Source organism: Camarhynchus parvulus, chromosome 18 (genome assembly GCF_901933205.1).
Source record: "Camarhynchus parvulus chromosome 18, STF_HiC, whole genome shotgun sequence".
In the NCBI taxonomy this organism is placed as follows: domain Eukaryota; kingdom Metazoa; phylum Chordata; class Aves; order Passeriformes; family Thraupidae; genus Camarhynchus; species Camarhynchus parvulus.
Genome location: NC_044588.1, coordinates 8,230,608 through 8,253,950, shown reverse-complemented (window position 1 = coordinate 8,253,950; position 23,343 = coordinate 8,230,608).

Below are 23,343 nucleotides of genomic sequence, written 5' to 3'. Positions count from 1 at the left end.
AAGGAATTTCTGTGACGCTTAATAGAAAAATGATCATTTAGTGGTAAACCATAATGAAAATCTCCAGCTAAATCTGAATCAAGGTTTTCCTTTTGTGCAGATCCTTTTTTCTCAGCTGTCTCCCCCCTTGGCTGTGCCCAGCCTGCAGGATTCTGAGCTCTGGAGCTGAGGAATTGTTGGTGATCAGGGTGCCCTAAATGCCAGGAGCAGATGCAATAAAGAAATGTTCCTTTCCACTTGAAATGCCTGTTGCATTTGCCAAGCAGCCAACACTGTAAATTCATTCTGACTGTTTAAAAAAGACCTTTTAGAGCTTTTGAGTGGTTTCTGGCTTATTCTGTAGCAATAAAACCATAGTGGCTGGGAGTCAGACGTTCAGGACCTCACCAAGTAACTCAATACAAGATATTTGGGAGCCTTGTGAAGTGCTTAGGAACGAGATAATTATACTGGCCTTTATCCCATTGTTTGCCTGCTCATAATCACTGTCCAGGGCTCTGTCTGGTGGCATTTGGGATTACTGTGGAACAAAGAAATAGGGCAGGGAATTGCAAAGTGGGAATCCCACCTGCTGGGGAGTGGTGGAACAATGGTGTGAAGAAAACAGGGGAAAAATGAAGTGAGGGGGTGAATTTTCCTTCTTATCCCGCAGAATTTCCCTTCTTATCTCCTGCTGCACAGCACTCAAACAGGAGCTCGAACCTGGCTTGTCGTGCCTGGTTATGTAAGGGCAGATTTCACCCTTGGAATCCATGGCAGTTTGGGCTCCAAATCCCAATTCTCTCATTCCCTGAGGAATTCAGCCCTGAGGAAAGCAGAGCTCGGCACTGAGGAATTGCAGGGCTCAGCTGAGGCTCTGCCTTCCTCTGACACCCCTCACCTGGCAGCTCTGGTGGTCACTCAGGTGATGGAAGGGTCCTGCTGAGAGGGGATTTGGGGATTTTCCTGCCTGCTTGGGACCCAGCCCTGGCATCTGAGCAGGGCTTTTCCATGCAGCAGGGAAGAATGTACTTGAGAAGGCTGATAAATGGTCTGTGAAGATTGGTCTGATACCATTTTGGCCTTCTGGGAATGAGGACCTCATTGCAGATCAAATGTCTGATCTTTAAACTGGCATAAATCAGCATCACTTACCAAAGTTAATGGAGTTGTGCTGATTTACACCAGCTGAATTTATACCATCAAAAATCATTCATTTGCTCTGTCTCTTCTCCACTTTCCCCTCCTCCTTGGATTAGAAATGAAGTCTATAAAGCTAATATGGTCCCTGCAGCAGCATAACTTCCACAGAGTGTTTGCTTGAAGAGGTTAAAAGCCCTATAAACTGCTTTACATTCTCTAATAATAAAATGCAGATGCAAAGGGGAAGGATTTGATGGTCAATTAATACAGAAACCATCCAGTGCTTTGCATAGGTCCTGCTCCTTGGCTTTGAAATACTATGCCCAATTAAAACCTTCCCCAGAACTATTCCAAGATTAAAAAAGTAATAATAATCTGCAGCACTCTAGGTAGCATGCTGCAGTTTTCAGGGTGCCTCTGAGCTATGCCTCATAAACTCTTGGATAAGATTTGTCTGGGTGTTTCCAACTGCAACTGCTCCTGGAGCAAAGCTGCAAAGCAGCATTCAGCAGGCAAAGCTGGAGAGTTATTTTATGGGGGAGAGGAGGAGGGGGATAAGGAAAGTGTTGACAATCCCTCGTGCATTCCTCTGAAAGGAAAAGAAAATTGTAGTTCCTGTAAAGGTTCTGCCCTTCAGCTGGGTTATCCAGAGGGTGCTGGGCTGTGCCCACAGAGTGGCTCTGGTTTGGGGTGGAACAGGCTGGCACAAATTCCAGTGAGTGAATTTGCAGCTGGTTTGGGTGTTACTTGCTGCAGCTCCCAGGGGTGATGGCCTGGTGACCTGCCAGGGTGTCCCTGCAGGTGATGGCCACTCCAAAGGAACAGTGCAGTCTATCCAGACATTATTTTGTGGATGGCATCTGGATTTAGGAGCCCAGAAGGCAGAAGGAAAGCCCTTCTCTTGCAGAGCTGAAAGGGCAGAAACCAGTTTGGGCAGCGAGCAGCACCCACAGTAATCAATCAGTCAATAATCAATAATCAACCGTCCCATTCTTGGCTCCAGGGTTTCTCACTGACACCAATATGGAAATATATCACCTTGTCTTAAGGTCCTCCCTAGTAATTTACTTGCAATGCAGTGACAAGAAGGAGGACAAGCAGAGTTCTGCAGGTTTTAGAGTGCCTCCCTTCAGTCTAAGTCTATCCAGGCATTATTTGGTGGATGGCATCTGGATTTAATAGTCCAGAAGGCAGAATGAAAGCCCTTCTCTTGCAGAGCTGAAAGGACAGAATGTGATGGTGTTCACAGGGGTCTGAGGATGAGGGAAGAGACGAGGATCTGACTCCATGTTTCAGAAGGCTGATTTATTATTTTATTCTATATATTATATTAAAACTATACTAAAAGAATAGAAAAAAGGATTTCATCAGAAGGCTGGCTAAGGATAGAAAAAGAAGATAACAAAGGCTTGTGACTGACCGAGACAGTCTGGACAGCTGGACTGTGATTGGCCATTAATTAGAAACAACCACATGAGACCAATCACAGACCCACCTGTTACATTCCACAGCAGCAGATAATCATTGTTTACATTTTGTTCCTGAGGCCTCTCAGCTTCTCAGGAGAAAAAATCCTAAGGAAAGGATTTTTCAGAAAATATCATGGCTACAGGCAGAAGGCAGTTTGGGCAGCGAGCAGCACCCACAGAAATCAATCAGTCAATAATCAATAGCAGCCATCCCCTTCTTGGCTCCAGAGTTTCTCACTGACACCAATATGGAAATTTGCCTTGTTTTAAGTTCCCTAATAATTTACTCAGTGTGCAGTGTGACACAAAGGAGGACAAGCAGAGTTCTGCAGGGGTTTAGAGTGTCTGGAGACCCTTCAGGGCTGAGCCTCAGGACAGGCACTGCCTCAGCCAGAGCTCTTCCCCTGGGCTGCCAGGCTGTAAATCCTAAGCCCAGCTGGTCTGGGCTCTGCTCCTTGGTCAGCTCTTGCTGGATAATGGGTTTCTCTGTGCTAATCAGACAGGAGGGATGGGAATTGTAGCTCTGATTTCAACCACCACCAACTCAGGTAGCTCAGACAGGTGTTTGTTTATTCAGTGTTCACAGAACACCCCTTCAAGGAAAATTAATCCTAAAATTAAAGCGATCCAAGGAAGGCCAGTTCCCCTCTCATCAGTGTGTCCTTTGATGTGCACAGAGCAAACTGGCCACTCAGCAGAACCAGAGGCTTGGCCAGAAGGGCCCAATGTCTGCTTAACAATGCCCAATGACTTGATAACCAAAAAGATTGTGCTACTAAAGGAGCCAGAACAAAAAATTCTGAGTAGAAAATTTTGTACAGAACTTAGAGAACTATAAATACGGATGATCAGTGTAATAAACTGGCTTTACTTGCATAGCATGGTCCATATCTCTTAACCTCCACAATATGGATCCTCCTGGGTCTGAACAGGAGGCATGGCAGGTCCATCTGTGAGCCATCTAAACCCAGCATGTCCTGTTATTCTCTCTCTGCCTCTTTTTCTCCTTTCATGGTTTTGTAAAGATCAGTAAAATATACAATTTTTTAAAAGGAGTCATCAGAGCAACTAAGAGACAGAATAAACCTAGCTCAGATGGCCTTTGGGGATGGGGAGTCTTCCAGGTGGGTCTTCAAGCTCAGTTTAGATTGAAGGTTTTGGTGTCTTTCTGTCTGAGCTCACGCACCTTCCTCAGCCCCCTGGTTTTAGTCCCAAGCTGTGTAAAAATCTCAGAACAGATTGCCAAGGTCAAGGGGAATTGCCCAGGGCTGGGATACTAAAACTAAATGAATGGAGCATGATATAAAAGCATAATAGGGCTGATTTCTTAACTGCAGAAAGGCCTCTCAACACTGTTTTGACAGCATAAAGGGTCATTTACATCTATTTTGAGCCATGAAAAAGCCTGATCCTCATTTACACATGTTGAAAAGAAAATATAATATGTACCAGGACTAAGCCTCTTCCTACTGCCAAAGTGATGGAAAGAGACTTCAGTGTGAATAAAGCTCAGGCCTGTTTTCTGTTCCAGCACCACAAATGTGCCAGTGCAGAAGCAGGAAAGATGCCAAACATATTTATTTTGGCCCAGCTGGGTGTTTCTTCAGTTTTCTGTCTGCAGAAGAAAGTGAGTGCACACATTTTGGCTCTGCCCTTCCACAAGAGCCACCACAAGTGTCACTTCTCCTCTCCCAGGCAGGGACCAGGGACGTGTCCTGAAGGTCACTGCACAGAGGATGCTCTTGTTGGGCAGGACCTGGGGCAGGTGGGTGAGCACTTTGGTGGTGAGGGCTGCAAGTTCTGTTCCAGCTGCTGAGCTGTGTGGTATTTTTAGGTGGAGGAGGAAGGAATGAATCTGACTCTGTGTTCTTAGAAGGTTAATTTATTATTTCATTATTTATATTATATTAAAGAATGTTATATATATATATATATAATTTATATATATATAAAAATTTATGTAATGTGTACTATATAATGCATATATATAATGTTATACTATGTTATATATAAAGAATGGTAACTATACTAAAGAATAGAGAAAGGATACAGACAGAAGGTTAAAAGATAATAATGAAAAACTTGTGACTGTTTCCAGAGTCCTGGCACAGCTGGATTGTGATTGGTTATTTTTTTTTTAAATTAAAACAATTTACATGAAACTAATAAAGCATGCACTGTTGGTAAGCAATGTTTAAGCCACACTCTAAAGTAGTAAAACACAGGAGAAGCAAATGAGATTATATTGTTTTCTTTTTTCTCTGAGGCTCTTCATCTTCTGACAGTCACTGACAAATCAGCTGGGCAATAAGATTTTTGGGATTCAGAAAACACAGTTAATAGAATCTATATTCCTAGACTGTATAAAATAACAAAGTGTGTTATACTCTCCAATAGCATTCAAAGGTAAAGGCATCTTGAGCCATAATGTCAGCAGCAGTACCATCCTGTCATTTTAACAGAATATCAGCTGAATAACTTATAGTCATGTACTATAATTTGAAGAAATTTGTTTCTTGGTTGAGTGCCCTAGAAAACAGAGAAAAGAGAAAAAATCTTAGTGAAAAGATTTTTCCAGAAAATATAACAGCAACAGAGCTGGTCCCAAGGATCGGCAGTGACTTTAAAACAGGCAGAAATTGAGAATGCACGAGCTGACAAACTCTGTTTGTGTCAACTAAAGAAATCCAGTGCTCTGCTGGCTGCTGGAAATGGGCTCCAGACTTTCTCCTCGGGTGGAGGAGACACGGAGTAACTGCTCAAAGATGTAGTAGCTCCCTAACAGGATGATGATGATGATCACAGGCTGATGGGGGCTCAGTATTTCCATCCCCTTAACCAGTCAGACTCTAAACCTTTCCATGTATTGATTTTTATGGTAGTGTATTAGTAACAGTGCCTTGTGTACTCCACTGTGTGCAGCAGGTGATGAATAAGACCATTAAAGATGTTTTTACAGTTCAAGAAAGAGGGGGAGATGTGAGAAATGGATTTGTGAAGAATTCTCAAAACCTGGCAGAAAGCTCCCACAGCCTTGTACATCTGTGTGCAAACTCTGTGTGCTGGCTTAGGAAGGCCATGGAATAGAGATGACGTTGTTGAGAGAGAGATTGAACCAGAAACAACTTCCAACAAGTTTCAAAATGTAGCTTTGCAAAAACACCAGATATTTTAGAGAATTAGAACTGTGAAGGGTGCATTGTAGCAGGACCATGTGGGGAAAAAATATAGGTGATTGGTGTTAAATATAGGTAAAAATAGATGTGATTAGTGTTAAATATAGGTTAAAATAGATGTGATTGGTGTTAAATATAGGTTAAAATATAGGTAAAGATATAGGTGATTAGTGTGAAATATAGGTTAAAATACAGGTAAAGATACAGGTGATTGGTGTTAAATATAGGTTTAAATATAGGTAAAAATAGAGGTGATTGGTGTTAAATATAGGTTAAAATATAGGTAAAAATATAGGTGATTGCTGTTGGAAGTAGCAGCAGCATTGTGGGACAAAAACTATTGGGCTGAAAAACATTTCTAAGGTATTGTAAGCAGGAAATGGGTTGGCTTCTGGTGGAATGGAGTTGAGCTTTACATCCCTCATGTCTCACCCTTCATCGAGACTGATAATGCAACAAAATCTTTTAAAATGCCCCATCTCTGTAAAAGCTGGGGAAACCAACAGTGTGGGAGAGCTCTGCTCTTCCCCGAGCACACTGGAGGAGGCTGTGATTTATCCTGGGGCACGGGGGCAAGTGGCTGATCCTCCAGAGGCTCAGTAACTCAGACCATCTGCACACTGACTGCCAGGCAGCTTCTCCCCATCCCTTTTTTCCTCCATGGAGGACAAGGAGCAGCCCAGATCTGAAGGGAGGTGCAGCTCTAAGCAGGGCTGACGTGCCTCTGTGCCAGCATGGGATGGATTAGAGTTAGTTTTTGCTAATTTGCTCCACATGGAGCCTTCAGTTTGAATTCTGTCTCCTGAATCAACAGGCAGACCACCCTCTTGGTATCCTGACTGCTGTATTTCCCAAAGTGGGGGAAGAATTTCTCATCCATCCTGTGCTTCAGGCTGTGCTGTACCCACTGCTCCAGGGAAAGGAGTGAGTGCATTCAGCTTCCTCAAACCTCACAGCTGATCCAAACTTGGGCAGTCATTGCAGAAAAGTCATCTGGAAGGACGGGACTTCATACCCTGGAGCTGGAATTGGACAATTAACCCCAACATCTAAATGGACCAAAACTTATAAGTGTAAAAACTCATGACTCCGAGTCCATCTTGGGCCCATCTTGGGTGGGCTCTTGTGCTGACCAAGGTGGATCCACTGAGGCCTTTTAATAAATCCCTGCTTTATTCTTTAACTCTGTCCAGACTGTCACAGGCTGCCCACTTTCACTCTGCTTTCCTTCTCCATCTGTAACTGAGCAGTCTGATATTTTTGTTTGTGTTTTACAGCACAAAAAAAACCCTCAAGCAAGCTGGAAAGGCTTTACCATTATTTCCCCAACACTGAAATATGTGTCTGCAGTGTGGTGCTTTTGAGAACAGCATCCACTCAGATGGTGGGGAATTCATCACAGCCCAGGGTGAGTAATTCCAATGGCTCATTACTCTTTCAATTACAAACTGGCACTTTCCTTGCAGTCTGAATTTGTCTAATTTTGGTTCCAGCCACTGGATATTGATATGGCTTTGTCTGTTAGATTAAAGAGAGTTCTGTTATAAGATATCTCATCTTTAGTAAGTGCTCTTCATCTTTAATAAGATTCTTCCTCTCCTTTTGATAAGCTAAATTATTAAGCACCTTCAGGATCTCAGTGTGAGGAGCTCTGCTCCACCCCACAGCCCTCAGTCTGTACCTTCATTTTCCTCCTGAATTCCTGCTTGGATACAGCTTGGTTGCCCACTGACCCCATCATGCCACCCTGAGACCTCTGTGTGGAGCTGGCAGATCTGCCAGACCCACAGGGGCACTAGATGTGGAAATCTGCATTTAGGCACCTAAATCAAGCCCTCAAATTCCAGAAAAAGGACAGAAGATCCATCTCCCCTAGACTGAACCCCTGACAGGTGTAGCAGTAGAGCAAACTTGCCACCTCCTCTCCTGAGGACATCTTGCTCAGTCAAAGCTCATAAGTGGTTTTTGGTATTTAAATTAACACTGATTTAAGGTGCCAGTGTCCAGAAGGTGGCTGTGTTGCATCTTTTTGTGGTTATGGAGCCACTGGTGTGACTGAGAGGTCTGGGCTTCTGTCAGCTTTATCTCTGTGGGTTTGGGAGGAAGACATGCTGGTGGTGCAGGCGCCTGCCCTGCTTTGCCAGTAAAATCCAGCAGAGTTAAACTGTTTGATGCTGTTTATTGTGGCCTCAAGGACAGAGTGTCGTGTCACCTTCTGTTGTTTGGTTCTAGGTATGTAAGAAATTGTCCCAGCCTTTGTGCTGGGGATCAGACACTGGCCAGGAGCTTTCAAGGACAACCACCAGCCACGTTCTCCACCTGCAAGTCCACCTGGAGGGGACCTGAACAGCACTGCCAGATTTCTCATGGCTCCTCAGAATGCCTGGACTTGGGATGGCCCCTGCTCTAATGGTATTTCAGAGCTGTTCTACAGGACTGTGGCTGTTAGTAGTGTAATTTGGGTTTATACACAGTGACTGATCATGTGCCAAGGGTTTTATTGTGGACAGCAAATCCCATTCAATCAACAAGCAAAGACCAAACAGCCATTGTTGAACCCCAGTGCTCAGAACAGGGTTGGATGACTCCAGGCATGGCAGATGGGACCCACCACACTCACTCTGCTCTGCGTGAGTAATCAGCATGTGGATGGGCTGCAGATTCCCTCACCAGTTGTGCTGGGTAGGAGCTTGTTCCAGGCCCAGCTGGAGAGTTCTGCTGCCTGGAATGGTTTGAGTGCAGGAGGTTGTGCAGTGTCCAGTGAGTCAGCCAAGGTGGGACCTGAGTGAAGCTCTTGCAGTCAGAGTGCAGCAGAGCAGAGTGCCTGCCTGCCCCACCAGACTGCTCTCTGTGGGAACCCAGGGCACAGGGGACATTTCTCTATCTGCATTGAAGGGTTCTGACCCTCAGAGAAACACTGCCTTTAACCTTCAACCATGGAGAGGGCTCCTGAGGCTTCAAGATAGATTAGAATTTACCAAGGTGTGAAACAGATAATAGAGAGTAGTACGGTATGTCACTTGGGTGAGAAATGTAGGTTTTGGGATTTTTACTATGGTGTAGTCGCTGTCTTCCCTTTCTTCTTCTTTTCTATTATTCTTTTCTTCTTCTTCTTTTCTTTTCTTCTCTTCTTTTCTTCTTCTCCTTCTATTCTTCTTTTCTTCTTCTCTTCTTCTTTTCTTCTCTTCTTCTTCTCTTCTTCTCCTCTTCTTTTCTTTTCTTTTCTTCTCTTCTTTTCTTCTTCTCCTTTTTTTCTTCTTCTCTTCTTCTCCTCTTCTCTTCCTCTTTTCTTCATCTCCTCTTCTTCATCTCTTCTTCTTTTCTTCATCTCCTCTTCTTCATCTCTTCTTCTCTTCTTCATCTCCTCTTTTCTTCTTCTCCTCTTCTTCTTCTCTTCTCCTCCTTCTCTTCTTCTTTTCCTCTTCTTCTTCTCTTCAGTGTTGGTGGCACAGGGTGACAGGTCAAGGAAAGCACAGTGCAGGGGTTACATGGACAGTCAAGGGATGAGTTATGGGTAGATAAGTAGAAATAAAGTACGTTTTAAGAATTAATTGGATGAGACAACTTTCAAAGACCTTGAAACTGTACATCTGTAGCCATTTTTGTGGTGCTTTTCCACCATGCTGAGCCTGGTGTGGACAGCATGCAGGACTTTAGATAAGATAACAATAAACAAGAAGTTGAAGACTGAAGAAAAGTCCTGTGTGTCTCCTTTTTCCTGGCACAGAACTGCTACAGGAGGGTTCCCCCCATCCAAGGAGCCCCCAGAAGGGCCCAAGGTAAAACAAACATCAGTAACTGGTGCCCCAGCAATTCCCCTCTGACAAACTCTGTTTGTGTCAACTAAAGAAATCCAGTGGCATTCACATTCTCTGAAAAAATCCCTTCGCCCAGGATTTTTCTCCTGGGAAGCTGAGAAGCCTCAGAGAAAAGGAAACCAATTCTTATCTCATTTGCTTCTCCTGTGTTGTGCTCCTGTGGAATGTGTTTGGAGATTGTTTACCCACAGGTGATTGTTCCATTGGATTCTGCTGTGAGTTGTTTTCACTCTTTGGCCAATTGGGGCCAAGCTGTGTCAAAACTCTGGAAAGAGTCAGGAGTTTTCATTATTATCATTTAGCATTCAGTAAGTATCCTTTCTGTATTCTTTAGTATAGTATAGTATTTTTAATATAGCATTATATTAATATAATATAGTATTATATTATCATTTTATATTAATTTAGTATTATATTATAGTATTATATTATAATTTTAGTATTATAAAGTAATAAACTAGCCTTCTTAGAACATGGAGTTAGATGCATCATTCCTGCTTTCGTTGGGACATTCCCTGCAAATACAATTTTACAAATTGTACAAATACATTTCTCCTCCATGCCAATTTTAATTGATCCAGCTGCAGAGAGGAAGTTTGTCCTCTGGGGCCCACGTACCAAAGGATCTCCAGGAGATGTCTCCCTTGTGCACAGCTGATGATCCAGTCTGCCTTCACCACCCTGGTCCAAGGTTCAGAAGGATGTTTTGGAGATAACACTGCCTGCAAAACCCCTTTTCAGGAGCAGCCAAGCTCTGCAGAGCACATTTAGTGAACACACAACTAAATGAGACGTGAACAGCCTGGTCATGGCAGGGTGAAACACACGGATTCATTGCTCAGGTGAGGAGGCAGAGCACTGAGAGAGCCCCAAAGAACAAGTATGAATGGAGATAACCCATGGTGTGAAAGCTGTGCTATAAATAACAGCCTGATGGAAACCAGATCTCCTCTGCACATGCTTGTGATTTCTATTCCAAAGAAAGAAACTCCTCAGCACTGAAAGGCTCATCCATGGCCATGCTTTGGCCTCTGCTCCTTCTCCAGGGCACGTGTTGGTCCTCCTGAGACCTTTAAAAGTTCTGAGCATGACCTGGGAAAGCCATGGGATCTCCTGAAATATTTCTGATGGGCCACATCAGCATGGAAGGGCAGGCCAGCGTTGTTCGTTTGATAGCAGAACTCTCTCTCTCTCTCTCTCTCTCACTTGTTCCTCCCTGCCCCCATTTTACAAAATAAAACATTGGGATCCAAACTAACTGGCTTGAGGGCAGAAGATGGCTATAAAAATAAGTGCTGCTGATATCAACACCCAACAGTATTAATATTTGATATTTTGGTCTCTCCAATTTGCCAGTCAAGTAAAGCAGAGAAGGCACTACTTACCATGTATAGTTGTCCTCAATGCTAAATCCTGCTGTGAGCCATCAGAGCAAATAAATCCATTTCTCCCTTACCTTGTGTTCATGCAAATCACCACAGCAGTGGAATTAAGCTGATGTGAGCAGGAAGCAGTGGCACCACAGGCAAGGAGAGCTGAACTTTCAGGTGCAAAACTACCAGTTTGCAGGGAGTTAAAGAGAAGGAAGCATATTCCCTAAGGCAGAGACCCATTTGGAATAAATCTGCTTGCTGGCTGCACTCCTCACTCTGGCAGTCATCTCATTACAATTCAGGCTAAGTTCTGCAGCATGGTCAGCTTTAACTAATAAAGATCTAGCATGGTACCTTGCTAATCTCATTAAATGGAGAGGTGTATTTTGGTGGTGGTTGTTGGAAGAGGAGAAAAGAAAAGAAAAGAAAAGAAAAGAAAAGAAAAGAAAAGAAAAGAAAAGAAAAGAAAAGAAAAGAAAAGAAAAGAAAAGAAAAGAAAAGAAAAGAAAAGAAAAGAAAAGAAAAGAAAAGAAAAGAAAAGAAAAGAGAAAAGAGAAAAGAGAAAAGGTTTGGAAATTCCAGATCAAGCCACTTCAGTTCTTTAAAGGTGTGTGTATATAGGTATACACAACATATACAGACATGTACATTCTGCTAGTTGTTTTTACTTAATTCTTCCACAAACAAACAAACAAACAAACAAACAAACATACTCCCCAGGGATAACTGCATTCCAGACTACAGGGAACTCAATAGTGTCATTGATCATGGCTGGGTATCAATCTCAGGGTTCTTCTTGCACCTCGTTGGCATAAAAAACTTTCTGCCCCTCCCCTCTCAAGGCCCAGGAGTAGCTGCAATGTCAAAACCTGCTGATTTCAGTGCTTTACCCAGTGCCTCGCTGTCAGGTTTGTTTTCAGTGACACCAGTGGATGTTTCCCCAGATCTTAACTAGGATTGAAAAATCCCAAGAATTGAGCATTAATAAATGGCAGCTCTTCCACATGGAGGACGAGGCATCACCCACCCTACTGAGGGAGATAAAGGGACAATCCTGGTTCTCCCTGCTTTTTTTTGTCCCCAGACTGCTGTGGCTCAGTGCTGGAGTGGTAACTTTGAAGTGCTGTGAGGATCCACTGGGTTTTGGCAGCAATCCTTGGGATGTGTTGGCAGCTTCACTCCACCCTCCTTCCCCAAGGTGATATTTGCCAGGAACATCTGCGTGGTTTCAAACCAGCTCCAGAACTGGACACAGCATCCTGCACACCACATTTGGATGCTGGAACTGATGCAAAAAAAGAGGGGGAAATATTGACAGCAGTTGATTAATCAGTTGGTCAAGGTGGCAGCACAGGGTCTTTGTTGTGCCTTTTAATGTTGCTCCTTCCTTGTGCCACAACAAGGGTGTCGCTGTGTTCTGCTGAGTCCTTCCTTGCTTGGGGCCAGTCATTTATCAACAGAGATTTCCATCTTGGCCTAATAATTCATCTCGTAGTGCAGCCCTCACTGCTCCTTTGTTTCCTCTTATCACAGCCTAATTATTTGGTGAAGGAAAATTTCTGCCTATCCTGGGGCCAGTCAAGAAAACCTGACTGCCAGGTGGGATGTGAGAGTGGCAGAGGGCTCCCAGGGCTCGGACCCAGATTCTTCTGTGGCAGGGGGAGGTTGGAAAAGCCCAGTGGGTCCAACATGAAACACAAAGTCTCTTTTTTTTGGTTTAACCTTCCCTTTGTGCATTTGTCACAGCCCAATGCTCCCACGTACATCACACCCACGCATCTCCCACTGCTTTCTCACGCAGACACTCTCACACTCTCACACATACTGCAAAGAAATCTTGTAAATTCAGGAGTTTGGTTTGTTTTTTGTGGATTTTTTTGGTTTGTTTTTGTTTTTTTTTTTTTTTTGTATTTTGTTTTTTTGGGTTTTTTTTTGTTTTTTACTTTATTTTGGTTTTTGGTGGTTTTTTGTTTTATTTAATTTGATTTGTTTTTATTTTGTTTTTTGGGGCTTTTTTAAATTTCTGTTTTGGGGGGATTTTTTGGGGTTTTTTGGATTGTTTTCTTTTGGTTGTTTTTTTTTTTTATTATTCTTTGTGGGGTTTTTTTGGTTTGTTTCTTTATTTTTCTCCCTGGAAAACCTGAAACAAAAAGATAATAAAAATCTGTATTCATACATATGTGACCAGTGCTGAGATGCTAGAAAGGGGAATGAGTGGATGGATGAACAGATAGTAATCACAGTAGCATAATTAATAATAATGACAGAAAGGCATCCTGCTCCTATTAGGAGTACATGCATAGCTTTAATCAGCTCGGCACCATCCAGCAGAAGACTTGAGCTAAATCAATTGCTGATTTCTATCAGAAGGGTTGTTCTGACCACATTGAAAGAGGGATCCCCTTGGTTCTTTATTTCAAATAAAAGAAGAAATTATTAATTTATTGTAAATTTATATATCTATATCTAAACAAGGATGATTTCTTTGTTTTGTTCAGCGACTCCAGTGCAGCTCTGAGGATGTTTCTGGGAGTTTCCCAGTTTGCTTTCCTCCTCTGCTCCTCAATCTGCTGCCTCTAAAGCTCAGAGCAAAGCTCAGAGATGGCCCTGGACAGCCAGGCTGGGGACAGAACCATCATGAAGAGCAGCAGGGCTGCATTCCCTGTGCCACTGCTGCATTTGTACCACACTCATTGCTCTAGAAAGCATTTTGGAATCACCTGGAGCATGTGAGGTGCACTATAAAATCAAACTCCCTCTCAGTCCATCTTGCAGCCGCCTGGCTCTGAAAGCAGCAATAAATTCAGCTGGGCTGGTTATGGCCACTCATAGCCCTTCAGAACTGCTCTTTAAGGAGAAGTTCTAAAATCTCATTGCTTTATTAAGCATTTCCTACATTTGAATTGTCAGTTGATGCATCACATGCAACAGAGACAGCGACTAGAATAATAACCCTTCCCAGCATTTCATTTTGAAGCCCCATTTACCTGAGCCTGGCTGCTTCCAATAAATATTTCACAACATGTTTCTCCTCCACAAGTGCACTTACAACTTATGAAGCAAACACAAATGTTTTAATTCTGACAAAATGAGCATTTTTTCATGCACCAGCCTCGATTCAGCGCATAGTTTTGTGGCTAAATGGCTTTCTGATTATCGTGTCCCAGGATATTACTTCAACTGAAGTGATATGAAATGTCATTAAAAAGTAATGTTCCTCTGCTTTGACAATCATATTAGTAAACACTGGAGGCTCTGCAGGTTATATGTCAGGCAGGCCGACACTAATGGGTTTATTAACATATACAGCAGCACTTTGTCAAGCCTCCTTGTTAATCTAAATTTGCAGGTGACAAAAAGAAAGTGAGCAGGAGAGAAAGGAGAGGGTATTTAAGAGCTGTTTAAAGGAGCCAGAATACCCTGAGCAAAGTTGGACATTCCCAGAGCTGCTTCCCTGGATTCCACCAGCCCTGCTCCCAGGGGAAAGTCTCCTCTGAGCTGATGGGGAGCACAGACACCCTGTCAGTGTGACATTTTATGGAAAATCCCTTCACCAGGATTTCTTCTCCTGGAAAGCTGGGAAGCTTCAGCTTCTCCCTGTTTTGCTGCTTTGGAATGTGATTTGGAGAATTGTTTACCCAGCATGTGAATTATTTTTAATTTAATGACCAATCACAGCCAGCTGTGTCAGACTCTGGTCAGTCAGAGGTTTTTATTATTCATTCTTGTCTTAGCCTTCTGAGGTATCCTTTCTTTAGTGTAGTTTTAGAATATAATATAATGTAATATGATATGATATAATGTAATATGACATGATATGATATGATATATGATATGATATAATGTAATGTAATGTAATATAATATAATATAATATAATATAATATAATATAATATAATATAATATAATATAATATAATATAATATAATATAATATAATATAATATAATATAATATAATATAATATAATATAATATAATATAATATATCAGCCTTCTGAGAACATGGAGTCAAATTCTCATCTCTCACCTTATCCTGGGGACCTCACAACACCACAGACCCAGCTTGGAGATGAATGAGTGCAGTGCAAAGGGCACAGGCGCTTTTGGTCCAGGGTGGGGGTGAATTGCTGCATCCCCATCCAAGCCAGCAGGACAGGAGTAGGCAGCACTGGGCTCTGCTGGGCAGTGTGGGGTGTCCGAGGGGCAAATCCAGGAGGGGAAATTCCACAAGGTCACAGGAACAAGGATGTCAGGTTGTCACTGTCACATTTTCTGAAAAATCCCTTCGCCAGGATTTCTTCTCCTGGGAAGCTGAGAAGCCTCAGAGAAAAATGAAAACAATAAGTATCTTATTGCTTCTCCTGTGTTTTGCTGCTTTGGAATGTGTTTGGAGATGGTTTACCAGCTGGTCATTGATTGGTTTCATGTGAATTGTTTTTCTGGAGCCGCTTGAAGCCCAGGATGCCCTGGAGCTTGGCAGGACCTGCACTCCTGCTGTGCAGACTCTCCAGCTGTGGTTTTTGTCCCTTTCCAGCTCTCATCATTTTGGGAACTGGAAGCTGAGGCTGGATTGCCCAGCTGAGATTGCATGAGAGCTCTTTGGGCTGCCAAGGTTGCACGACCCAGGCTGGAAAACCCCAATTATCCTTCCCTGCCTGCAGCAGCACCTCTGGATCTGCAGTCACTGTCCTCACCTGTCACCCCAATTTTTTAAGTTTTTCTAAGCCTTCTGATGTTTACATTCTTGTAACGAACTTTCTCACGCACTTTATGTAAATAACTCATTGTTTTACACTCTTTTATAGAAAAAGAGAAATTTTATAAATGTTAGTTTGGCCAGTGTCATGGGAGGGGTGGCACTGCCACCCTCCAATCCACTGTCACTTTTAAAAATCTATAAATATTAAAGTCAAAAATTAAATATACTCTTTTACCCTTGAAAGACCTGCGTGTCCATGGAGTGTTATTTCATGTCCTATAGTGACATTCACCCTTTGTGCTGCTTCAGCAGCAGGTGAAGCAGAGAATCTGTGCAAGAGCTTCGTCCCAGAGATAATCACTCCCCCTGCTCCTCTTCCTCCAGCCTGCAACCTCCCCCTGCTCCTCCTCCCATGACTGCAGAAATGCACCAGTTGTGCCGCTGTGACAAGGCACCTGTGACACAGAAATGGGTGCTACAAGCCCCAGGAGTGGATCCTGCTTTCTGCTTTCTTGGCAGATAATTACAACGTGGAAGGGAAAAGTGTTTGCTGGAAGCAGGAGCTTAATGGGGTTTACAAAGAATGCTTTGTCCAGGCAGCTGCTGGAGTCAAAAAAACCTCAGTTTGGGCTCCATAAAGCTCTGCAGAGGTAAAAGTCTGAGTTCTGCTGAGTGTTGCCAGGCTGGGAATTTGGGGCTGGCATTCATGGCTCCTGCCCAATGCTCCATGGAGAGCTGGGGGGTACAAAGGGTAATGAGGACTCGGGGTTGTACAGGAACAGCTCCTGAGCACCCCAGCCCATGGAATTTGGAGCCAAACTTGTTTGCCAGCCTGTCAGAACCCAGGACATTGCTCTGACTGCCCTGGAGGACTCCAGGCCCTGGCAGGGGGCTCAGAGACCTTGGCACAGAGTCAGAAACACCTGTGCCTTTGATTTTAACCCATGGAAACAATTCCCAACTTTGTGTGAAGAGTTACAAGCCACAGGAGTTTGAGTAGAATGATAGTGAATTTGTCACAGGGTCAAAAAGTAGAATTTTGGGGATTTAGAATGGGGGTTCAAGAGGCAAAATGGAGGAATCTGGGTGTGCCCTGTCCTTCTTCTTCTTGTTCTCCATCTTCTGCTGTGATGGTGACATTTCTGGATTGGTTTAGTTAGAGACAGACTGTCTAACATAGGTTATAGGTACTGAAAAAATATTGTAAATAAAGTACAGGTAGTTTTTAGTATAAAAAGCCAACACCACCCCAAGGGCAGGGACTGTGCCACAAACCAACCTACTGGACAGATCTCAGCAGGTCAGAGAGAGAATGTGATAGATAAGAGAAAATAAATAACCTTGAAAAGCAGAACTGACGAATCTCGACTTCTTCTTTGGTCTCAGGGCTGGGGAAAAAGAGACTTTTTAATACCTTGGGAGCCATTTCAATCACAGAAACCCAAGAGCAGCCAAGGAGTTTTGTTGCTGGATTTCACAACAGCAGAAAAGCACCACAAACTCCCAGAGGTTTTCTGTTTTGGGGACTCATCATTATTAAGTGCATTTGTCTTCATTTGGTCTCTTTAAGCTTAAACAGTCAGCAAGACTCTGTAGCAAAGAGGTGAAGAGGGGATGTGGATTTTTAATGCTGGGCTGTTATTTCTGTTTTTGTGATCCCATTCTGGTGCCCAGATGGGATGTTAGTACAGGGTGTGGGTGCCAATCCATCCCAAAACTGCCCTGGACCCAAAAATGTTCCCGTGCAGCACCAGGAGCTCCTCCTGCACCTACAGCTGGGGGCTGTACTTGGTCCTTATGAGCTTTGAATTTCTCAATATGACACAAAGGCAGTGGGAGCTGAACAGCTGTAGAATGGGGAACTTTTGGGGGAGGGAGTTCCTACTATTTTCTTGTCTTTTCCTTCTTTTCTCCACTTGCTGCAGCAGGGAAAAAATATAGCAAAAGGGAAGAAGGGCCTGGAGGCTACAGTTCAGAAAATAAATAAAGAATGAGAAATGAAGTTACTTGGAAAGCAGAGTTATTTGCTTTGAGAGCCAACTTTTTTTTGTGAAAAAAAGGAAAAAATAATTTTCTCAAAATATCTTTTTTTCCCCCTTTCTTTAAAAACTCCAGGCAAATTTTTGGTGCTGCCTCTGCTCGGGGTTTGCAATTTAATAACCTTGTTATGTTACAAATCCTGAGACTCCATGACTCCTACCCTAGTCCATCTGCCAAGCAGAGAGTATTTTTTGACCTTTTAAAGAAAGGGAGATAATGAACCATTTGGACTGTAGGATGCCCTGGCTGCTTGGAATAAAATCAGCATGGCTGTGAATTTTGGAGAGGCACAAACATGCAGCCCTGAGCCAGCAGTGTGGCCTGAGCCTTTGTGGTGATCTCCCACTGCAGAAACAGCCATAAAGTCCTTTAAAACAGCTCCTAAATCAGAGCTCGTGGGCAGAGCGAGGCCTGGGCTGCACAAGGGCTTCAGAAAGTGATTTGAAAGGTCCAGAGAGGGAGGATTTGCCTGGCTGCCACTGAGCTTCAGCTTGCAACTGGTGAATTTTTCTCCTTCAGAATTTTCTGGTGAAATGTGGATTTCAGCTGAAGAGGCTGGTGCTGTTTGAGGGGAGCTGGATGTCAGCATCTGCTTTCCCCGGTGTTGATGGCATTAGAAATGTGCCAGGGTGTGCCACATGTTTTGACCTCAGGTGTCTGAGGGCTCCCACACAGGAGGAGAGGAATGTGGCTCTCTGGTCCAGCAGGTGTTCAGAGATGACCCTCTCTGTGCTCATGGATGGTCCTTTGTGTGTTCATGGATGATTCTGTCCGTGATCTGCTTTCCCCGGTGTTGACCCCCTTAGAAATGTTCCAGGGTGTGCCACATTTTTACTCGGTGTCTGAGGGCTCCCAACAGGAGGAGAGGTATGTGGCTCTCTGGTCCAGCAGGTGTTCAGAGATGACCCTCTCTGTGCTTTCATGGATGGTCCTTTGTGTGTTCATGGATGATTCTGTCCGGGTGTTTTTCATGGGTGTCGTTCATCTGTGTTCGGGCGGCCTCTCTGTTTGTCCCATGGTATTTCCATGTCTCTCCTCATGGATGATCCTCTCTGTGCTTTTTCATGGATGGTCCTTTCTGTGTTTGTTCATGGATGATTCTTTCTCTGTGTTCGTTCATCTGTGTTTGTTTCCATCTTTCCATGGTATTTCCATCTCTGTGTTCATGGATGACCCTCTCTGTGTTTTTTCATGGGTAATCCTTTCTGTGCTTGTTCATGGGTGATCCTTCCTGTGTTTGTTCATGGGTGATTCTTTCTCTGTTTGTTCATGGGTGTTCCTCTCTGTGTTTTTTCATGGATGACCCTCTCTGTGTTTTTTCACGGATAATCCTTTCCTCTGTTTGTTCATGGGTGATTCTTTCTCTGTTTGTTCATGGGTGATCCTCTCTGTGTTTTTTTCATGAATAATCTTTCCTGTGTTTGCTCATGGTTGATCCTCTCTGTGTTCATTCATGGCTGATCCTTCCTGTGTTTGTTCATGACCCTCTCTGTGTTTATCTGTGTTTGTTTCCATCTTTCCATGGTATTTCCATCTCTGTGTTCATGGATGACCCTCTCTCTGTGTTTTTTCATGGACGGCCCTTTCTGTGTTTGCTCATGGATGATCCCCTCCATATTCATGTATGATCCTTTCTGCACTGTTTGATTCACCAGGTTTCTCCCACTGCCTGGGGTGATTTTCCTGCCTGGGCTCTGATTTTCCTGCCTCCTGCACCTGGTTGCTCCTCCAATGGTCTCTGCTCTGTTTTTGCCCTTTTCATATCCACCAGCTGAGCTACTCTGCCCCTTTTCCTTGCCTTTTCCATGGTATTTCCATCCTTGCAGCAAGCACAGCTCAGGAGCACCAAGCTCCTGCCTGGCTCTCCCCTTGCTCCTCCTGCTGTACCTGGGTGATGTTCTCTGGTCTGTCTGAAACCTCACTGAGGATTTGTGTGTCCTTCTAGAGCAGTGAAACCAGAGCCAGAGCCTTGGTCTGTAACTCTTTTAAGGAAAGATGTCATAGTTGGTCTTTATTAAACTTTCAGTTTAATGTTGTTTAAACCATGGTTAAATTATTCATGTGTCCAGCTGCTCATGCAACACAGGAATTTACTATAATGGGATGGGTTGACATGGCCAGTGTTAAAAACTTTCTGTTGTGCTTGTTAGCAATGAACATGAAAAAATAAACAAATAGGATTGTAGGGCAAGGCCTTTCTTCATTCCCACCACAGTGTAAATGGAGCTGTCATTTAAAATGAAACAGCATTGGGTTTATGGTGATTCTTGGCCACAGATCTCGTGTCATAGCCTGCTTTTCTGCCAAGGAAACATGGGCAGGCTTGCTCTCCTCTAATGGGGAAACCCAAAGCATTACAGAACGTGGCCACTGCCATGGAGGTGGCACAGAGCCAGGCAGAGCAGTCGCTCAGTGCCATAATGAGAAATGATTCAGCTGAGGGAAACCTCCAAAATCAACGCTCACAAGGAAAATCCCAGGGCTGTTTCAGTGTCTGGCACAGTAAAAGAAACACCAGGCTGAGGGGATTTCTCTGAGAGCTCTCCCACTCTGCACGCAGTGTTGGCTTTCTTCCTGTGAAGCTGAAAATCCTGACACACTCACACAACACAGCCCAGGCTGCCAGAGGCAAAATTGTGTTGGTCACTGGGGGTTTCCTCATTGCCATCATCCCCAGGGATGAAACACGGACATCAGGAACCGTGGAAAATGTATGAGCCTGACCCAGGGGCTGCCTGGCTCAGATTTAGGGTCAAGGGGTGGTTGGTTAGAGGAGGAGCAGCTGATGGAGGTTCCCTTTGCATTTCAGCATCTCCTGCTTTGCCATGCAAAAGCTGAGGGGGGGGGAAGGAGGGAGGAAGGGAGGAAGGGAGGAAGGGAGGAAGGGAGGAAGGGAGGAAGGGAGGAAGGAAGGAAGGAAGGAAGGAAGGAAGGAAGGAAGGAAGGAAGGAAGGAAGGAAGGAAGGAAGGAAGGAAGGAAGGAAGGAAGGAAGGAAGGAAGGAAGGAAGGAAGGAAGGAAGGAAGGAAGGAAGGAAGGAAGGAATATCCTGCTCGGGGAGGTCTCAGCCCTGCCATGCTCTGCTTGGGGCTGGGCAGGGGGTGCAGAGGCACCACGTTGCAGGTCCTCTGCTAACCTGTCGCTGTCACATCTTCTGAAAAATCCCTTTGCCAGGATTTCTTCTCCTGGGAAGCTGAGAAGCCTCAGAGAAGAATGAAAACAAGAATTATCTGATTGCTTCTCCTGTGTTTTGCTGCTTTGGAATGTGGTCTGGAGGTTGTTTATCCAACAGGTGAATGTTTGATTGGTTTCATGTGAATTGCTTTTATTTAGTGACCAATCATGGTCCAGCTGTGTCAGGACTCTGGAAGCAGTCACGACTTTCCATTATCATTCTTTGTAGCCTTCTGTCTGTATCCTTTCTCTATTCTTTAGTATAGTTTTAGTATAGAATTCTTTACTATAATATAAGTACTTAAAATAATAAATGAGCCTTCTAAGAACGTGGAGTCAGATTCTCAATTCCTCCTTTGTCCTGGAGATGCAGGAAATACCACACTAACCAGTACCTGGGGGAAAAGCTGGAGGTGGTCACACTTTACAGAGATATAAAACCATTTTTGAGCATGGTTTGTTAGGGGGAAGGATGATGGGGTGTGTCAGAGTGCCCAGAGAAGCTGTGGCTGCCCCTGGATCCCTGGAAGTGCCCAAGGCCAGGCTGGACAGGGCTTGGAGCAGCCTGGGAGAGTGGAAGGTGTCCCTGCCCATGGTAGGGGAGTGGAATTCTTCCCTGGAGTCCCTTCCAAACCAAATCATTCTCCAATTCTATGAATAAATATCCCCCCAGGGCCCACAGGAAACCCATCCTCCTTCTGCAGCAAGAGGCCACACACCAATGTGCATGTCCCAGGAGGTAAACCAACCTTATTCTGAGCTAAAAAGGAATGTTTTACTGGAAAACCAAACCAGTTTGCTTTGGCTGAGCTGTCACCCATCCTCATGGCAGCCCTTCTCCAGCAAGTTGCAGCTGCCTGAGGTTTCCCCTCAGCCTTCTGTGACCGTGTTCACAGGGGTCTCAGGTTGAGGGAAGAGACGAGGATCTGACTCCATGTTTCAGAAGGTTGATTTATTATTTTATGATATATATTATATTAAAACTATACTAAAAGAATACAAGAAAGGATTTCATCAGAAGGCTAGCTAAGAATAGAAAAAGAAGGAATGATAACAAAGGTTTGTGTCTCGGACAGAGAGTCCGAGCCAGCTGGGCTGTGATTGGCCATTAATTAGAAACAACCACATGAGACCAATCACAGATGCACCTGTTGCATTCCACAGCAGCAGATAATCATTGTTTACATTTTGTTCCTGAGGCCTCTCAGCTTCTCAGGAGGAAAAATCCCGAGGAAAGGATTTTTCATAAAAGATGTCTGCGACAGCCTTCTCCAGCTGAACAGACCAAGCTGATCCTCGAGGAACTTCAGCATCTTCATGGCCTCCTTTGGATGCTTTCTAACAGTTTAATGTTTTTATTTTATTGTGGTGCACACAGCACTGGAGGTGAGGCTGCCCCAGTGCAGAGCAGAGTGGGACAATCCCCCCTTGCCTGGCCAGCAATGCTGTGCCTGACGTCCCCAGGACAAGGTTGGCTCTCCAGGGCACTGTTGGCTCATCTCCAGGATTGACCAGCATTCCCAGGTCTCTTTCCCTGCTTTCCAGCAGCTCTCCATCCTCATGGAGGCCCTGTGTGGTTCTCCCTCTCACTGGCGAGCACTGAGTGCATCTCCTGGGGCAGCAGCTGCAGGGGACACCGCACTTGTGCTGAGCTAATGACAATCTCTGGAGTGGGAGCTCTGAGGATTTCCTTTGGTTTGTGCTCTGCCCCCCAGAATGAGTAAATAAAAGCCTCCTCATTTATTTATGATGCAAATAGGAACTGTGCATTTAGCTCTAGGATTTGTTATTATTTATTTAGAGCCTCTTGTCTCCGAGGCACTGACAGTTTGCATGCAGGGGGCATCTGTTTGCCTTTATTACCCACAAACAGACATTTTTCTGTGCAGGCTTTGGCTGCTAATGCTGCTGAAAGTCTGCTGTGGGGATGTAAATCCTTCCAGGGAGACACAGATCCCTTGGTCACAGATCCCTTCCTCTTCAGAGCAGCAGCTCCAGGTCCCCCTGTCGCAGACATCTTTTATGAAAAATCCTTTCCTTAGGATTTTTCCTCCTGAGAAGCTGAGAGGCCTCAGGCACAAAATGTAAACAATGGTTATCTGCTGCTGTGGAATGCAACAGGTGCATCTGTGATTGGCCTCATGTGGTTGTTTCTAATTAATGGCCAAATCACAGCCCAGCTGGCTCGGACAGAGAGTCCGAGCCACAAACCTTTGTTATCATTCTTTCCTTTTCTATTCTTAGCTAGCCTTCTGATGAAATCCTTTCTTCTATTCTTTTAGTATAGTTTTAATGTAACATATATCATAAAATAATAAATCAGCCTTCTGAAACATGGAGTCAGATCCTCGTCTCTTCCCTCATCCTCAGATCCCTGTGAACACTGTCACATTCCCCCAAGCCACTTTTCCACACAGTGGAAGAGCTGAGCACTGAGCTCCTCTGGATGTAAAGATTTCCACTGTGAAAGCA